Genomic DNA, 6,260 nt, shown 5'->3' on the forward strand with positions numbered 1-6,260 from the left:
TCCACAACAGACTGAGTTTCAACCTCAGGGAATTGGAGATGATAATTCTTCATGCACAGAGGCTCTAAAGAGGATTCAATGAAATAACGTGTGTCAGCGCCGCACATTGAGCCCAGTAGATCAGGTCTGCTGCCTCCTGAAGGTCCAACAGACCAATAGATTGATAAATGTCCAAAAGGACAGCATTTCTTTCACCCAAGCACGGCTCACAACTACGCTTGTCAAGAAAGCCAACCCTGTGAGACAGTCAATGATATAAATTCTAATGGCCCACAGGTCATGGGTAAGTGGACAGGCCAGACACTTGCCCTCCTCCTTGCCTGGAGGAAGGGGATAGAGCCAAGAAAGCATGAGAAGGGTCCATATGTGGAGTCTGGCCTCAGCCAGAAGAGGGCGGTGCTGTTCTTTGAACCAGCATAGCTCAGTCCACTAGGCAGCTAGGCCTGGGAGTGCCCCTAGCCCAAGGCTGGGGTATAGTCTCTTGACGTTATTCAGTTTCCAGGAGGGATGGACATAACGTTAACCCCTCCCATTCTCACAGCACTTACGTTTAGGGAGCTTGTCACAACGTTGGGATTATGGATCTGTCTTAGTGTAGTGGTGGATTCAGTGTCTGGTGAGAGCTCACTTCCTGGTTCAGATAGCTGTCTTCTCCCTGTGTCCCCACATGGTGGGAGGGGCTGGGGACTCTCTGGGGTCTCTTTTATAAGGCACTAATCCAATTCATGGAGGCTCCACCCTCATGACCTAATCACCTCCCAAAGGTCCCACCTCCTACTACCATCACCTTGGGGTTAGGATTTCAATATATGAACTTTGGGCGGGGGGGGGACATAAACATTCAGTCCTTTGTAGGTACCTTTTTAAAGAGGAGGAAACCGAGGCCCAAAGAGGACTAGAATTCATACAGCAGTTGGTAGCAGGGCCATGTTCCTCCAGACTGCACCTGCTTTACCCTAGAGCCTGCACGTCCTGCGGAACTGGTCCTCTGCTGAATGCTTTACAAACGTTACGTCATGAATTCCTTATACTCAGCCCATCTTGGACGTAGGCATTGCTATCCTTGAGGGACGTTTGGGGCCACTGAGTGCACATCCTTAAGGGGTTTGTTAGAAATACAGATTCCTGAGCCCAGATTTAGGCACCGGGGCTCTGCAAAGTGGGGTGCAGAAGTCTGTGAGGGTGTGTCTTAACTCCCAGTGTGATTGTAATTGCTGGTCAGCTCTAACATTCACCACTTCTTCCCATATCCTTCTACCTCGCCATCTGTGCATTTCCAGGGCCGTCTGCCCAAGCCGATCAATGCCATCTCTCACCTGGGCATCAGCACCTAACTCAGCTCGCGAATTCTGTGTTTGCCCCTCCTACCACCCAATTTCCACGCAGCAGCTAGAGGGAGCTGAACTTACCTACGAAACAGAAACAAACTCAGACATAGAGAACAGACTTGCGGTTGCCAAGGGGGAGGGAGAGTAGGAGAAGGATGGATTGAGAGTTTGGGACTTGCAGATGCAAACTATTATCTATAGAATGGATAAACAACAAGGTCCCATTGTATAGCACAGGGAACTACATTCAGTATGCTGTCATAAACCATAATGGAAAAGAATAAAAATTAATAAATAAGTCTTTTAGGAGATTCATAAATAAATAAATATATAAAACCAGATCCGATTAAACCACTTCCTTGCTTAGAACACTTCTGGCAGCTTCCCTGTACACAAGAATGAAACCCAAACTCGCATTTGCCTGGCTCTGCGCGTCTCTGCCCTAACCTGCTCTATTACTCACTACAGACGCTGCAGCCAGAGGCGCTGGCCCCAGGACCTGCGCGCTTTCGGTGCTCTCTGCATGGAATGCTCTTCTCCCAGTCTTTGTGTAGCTGGCTGCTCTTCCTCACTTAGATCTCTGCTCAAATATCACCTCCTCAGAGAGGCCTTCCCTGACTACCTTATCTGGAATAATCCTCAGTCCCTCTTTTACCACTTGATCCTGTTTAGTTTCGTGTCACTGAATTTTCTTATTTGTTTCTTTGCTCGTTTGTTTATTGCAGTCTTCCTCCACTAGAACGGGAGTACTCTGAGAATAGAGCCTTTATCTATTTTGTTCATCTGGTACCTAGAGGGCAACCGTAAAACATTTGCCGAAAAAATGACATATATTTACTCACCATGTATCTTCCCCACGGGGTATAAGCCTCGCAAATGCCCAGACTTTCTGTTCACTGCCCAGTCCCTAGTACTGTCTGGGTACAGAGTAGGCCCTTTTATTAACCATATCTTCAATGGTCGTCTGACATTCGGACATTTGGGGGCCTCCCAGAGCCTGGAAGGACTGCCCCTTCCAGCGTTAGCTGATTCCTAGAAATGGTAAACAACTGGCCCGGGAGTGGGCCTTTTGAATGCAAACCAATCAATCCAGAGCCCATGCCCCCTACCACCTCTTTTACGGGGCTCTCAGACTCTGGACCCCTATGCGCCTGCCCTAATCCCCCCAGGGCCCCGTACCAGACAACTAGGGACGGGCCCTGTGCCTCAGAGCCTACTGAAATTATTCAAACCAGCCAATCCTAAACCTGCTTCCCCCGCTGCCCCTGGTCCTTCCTGTTGGAAACCCTAGCAACGGCTCTTTCCCACATTTTCTCCTCATTCCCGCTACCTTCTGCTCGGCCCCCCATGTGCTTCCCCATGTGGCTCTGCGTGGCGTGCCGTGCCTCCTGTTTCTAGGCAATCTTTTTGTTGTTGTTTTTTTTTTTTTGCGGTACGCGGGCCTCTCACTGCTGTGGCCTCTCCCTTTGCGGAGCGCAGGCTCCGGACGCGCAGGCGCAGCGGCCACGGCTCACGGGCCCAGACGCTCCGCGGCACGTGGGATCCTCCCGGACCGGGGCACGAACCCGCGTCCCCTGCATCGGCAGGCGGACTCTCAACCACCGCGCCACCAGGGAAGCCCTAGGCAATCTTAAGTACGATGAGTTTCTCCCTTCAGGACAGTCATTTCCATGTTTGCATGTCTTACCATACTTGATTAAAACAAATCCCGGGTACCCTTAGAACAGCACTCAATAAATATTTGCGGAACAAATGAATAAACGTATTGGGCAAGCATTTCTGGAGCATTTTCTGCCCCAGGCATCAAGGTGCTCAGGCAGGAGCTCAGGGATTGGGGGGCGGGTGAGGGGAGGACAGAAAAGGCCTCCTGACAGCAGTGGCATATGAGTGAGCCTTGAAGGAAAGGAACTATTGACACTTGGGAGTGGGTTGAGAAGGACAGATGAACTTCAGGTGAAAGTAAACAACAAGGAAATCTTGAAAAGTGTGAAAACAGAGGCAGCAGGAACCCTCTGGCCCTGAGCTCTTGCCCAATCCTGATCTACCCACTGGCTTCACCTTGTGTTCCATGAAATGATAAAAGTAACTGCAGAAGTTTTCTCTTTTGATTTTTTTTTTTTTTTGGCCGTGCCACGCGGCTTGTGGGATCTTAGTTCCTCAACCAGAGATCGAACCCGTGACCCTGGCAGTGGAAGCATGGAGTCCTAACCACTGGACCACCGGGGAATTCCCTTTTTTTTTTCTTCAGAAAATTTCTAATCAGAGATGTGCACAAAGATTTCTGCCCAAGGACCCTCATCAAAGTATTGCCTTCTCCTGAAAACATAGAACTAACCTTGATGTTTGTGGCAGTTTTTATACATGTCCACAGAATTTTTGCTATGTCTTCAATTAAGAAGTGCAGTCAGTGCCTCCTTGTCTTGCATCTGGGCAGGCTTGTGACTGCTTCGATAGCTAGCGCATGTCAGCAGTGCCTCTACGGGACTCCAAGGACTGGTCAGAATAGACCATGCAGCTTCTACCTGGTTCTCCTGCAGCACCTGCCCTTGAAGCGCTGAGACAACATGCACGAAGTCTGACTTCCCTGAGGCAGCCATGCTGTAGGAAGCAGTCAGGATGGGCGCTCACCAGCCACCATCCATAACCTTTCCCACCCCTCACGGCCACACATCCCAGCAGACCAGATCCAAGGTGGGAAGGAAGCTGAAAGCTTAGGATATCTGTTCTTCCATTTCAAGAGATCTGAGGATAATGGCTATAGGAAAGGGCAGGAGAAGAGGAGATGGACAGCTGCCTTAGATGCCCTCTGGGGGATGTCCAGTGAGGTAGGTGGTAGAAGCAGCTACAACCCTTCTTACCCACCAAAGGCATCCATATGTCAACAACAGCTGCCATTTATTGAGCACTTACTATGTGCCAGATACCAAGCCATGTACTTTATTCATTTATTTATATTATCCCACTTAATCCTCACAATATCCTCAGGAGCTAAGTATCACCTCATTTTTCATTTGAGGAACTTGAGACACAGAACCATTAATTGACTTGCCCAAGGTCACACAGCTAGTGAATGGCCGAGTGGGGTTTCAAACACAGACCAGTGGCCTCTATCTCGAATCCTCTACACCTGGAGGTCCTGAACCATGCAATAAAAAAGGCATAAAAGGCATCTTGATTGAAAAGGAAGAAATAAAACTGCCTTTATTCACAGACAACATGATCATGTACATAGAAGTCCTAAGGAATCTACCCCAAAAAGCTACGAGAATGAATAAGCGAGTTTTGCAAGATTGAAATATACGAGGACAATTTACAGTGCTGGTCTACACTGCATCCCTATGGGATAAGCAGCAAGCCCTTCTGGCCGAATCTGCAGGCTGACTGGGGGGTGTGATGTGGCCTTCCGGTCATGAGCATGGCTTCTAAGGTCAGTTGCCATGGTGAAACTTGCTCTGCCACTCATTGGCTGAGTGACACGGGCAAATGACTTCCTCTCTGCCACAGTTTTCTCATACTTCAAATGGACTTTAATAGAGCACGGGGGAGAAACAAGAAAAAAAGAGTACCAAGCCCATGGGTTCACGGGGAGGATTCCTGGAATGCACGCATGTAAATATCTAAACCCCAAAATGACTGTGGCTGTGTTTGCATGCCTTTGTGGAGAGGAGGGGGCGTGCACTCTTGGGAAAGGAGCCCGAAGCCGCTTCTGGAAATGGGAGCAAGGTAGATTAGGCTCTGAGTACCAGGCCTCCCACCAGCGTGCAATTCCTCAGAATGATGATACCTATCTGCTCATCCTAGCATCTCCAGCGCCAGCACACTTCTGGAGGAGAAACGGGTCAGCAGCCGGCAGAGCACATGCACTTTCGCCTGCAATTACAGCCTGCTGCCACCAGGTGGGTTCTGGAGCCCGCGCTGCGGCCCCGTGAACTGTAGCTGAAACTTCACGGAATTACCTACTGAGAGCGATTTAGATTTTTGATCAAGGGCCCCACTGACTTCTCTGAAGTCTGACACCTGCACTGCAGTGAGAGAAGGGTAAGGCCAGGGGCCACCAGAGGCATCGGAAGCCTCATGGTGAGGAATCAAAGGAGAGGCAAGATTTGTAATGGGAGGAGGGGGGAGTACCAAGGGTGACATCCCCCATTAGCCCAAGGAGGAAACCCCAGACCCTAGATGGGACCTACAAGTGAACACATCAAGTGTACATCTCTGCCTGTGCCCCCATCTGCCAGGGTGCAAGACCAGTCCCCCAAAGTATGCGGTCTTTGGAAATACCTGAAGCTCCAAATGCGGATGGCCTGTGTGTACAAGTGTGAGTTCCAGTGTCTTCAGGTGTTTGTGTTTGTGTGTGTGTGTGTGTGTACAGCTAGATGAGGGTGCACAGAGAGGTGTGCCTGAGGGATGCCAGTGGGTTGGAAGGGTGACAGACTCACAGCCTTACATGCCGGAGCACAGGTGAGAACTCACACTTCCCAGTTTGTACATCTCCTCCTGGTCAGGAGGTCCTGCAGAGGAGAGCCAGGGCCGGGCCCTACATTGATGGCCCCCTTGCTCTTTGGTCTTCCTCAAGGAGGGTCTGGAAATGGGTGCCCAGAGCATTTGGAAATTCTAGGCTTTGGGAGTGCACTTGTTGTCCATTTTGGTCCACCCACACCGGCTGCTTAGATTCCTCAAGCTGTCCATGAAAATGAAAAAAAAAAAAAAAAGTAAGTAAAGATTTGGGGGCAGTAACAAAGCAAGACACTGATATTTGAGAGTCAGCTGGAAACCACGAGGAATCTGCCCAGCCCCTTGGGAGATTTCTGATTGCTTTGTACTGTGGTCATCTCTCTGGGAGCTGACACCCAGCTGTGACAAGGGTGACTTTCAAAACCAGTAAGTGGAACAACTCTTCCTGCCCCCTCTCCAACTTCTAGACATTTTTCCTTT

The sequence above is a fragment of the Kogia breviceps genome, chromosome 8 (genome assembly GCF_026419965.1).
Source record: "Kogia breviceps isolate mKogBre1 chromosome 8, mKogBre1 haplotype 1, whole genome shotgun sequence".
Taxonomy (NCBI): Eukaryota; Metazoa; Chordata; class Mammalia; order Artiodactyla; family Physeteridae; genus Kogia; species Kogia breviceps.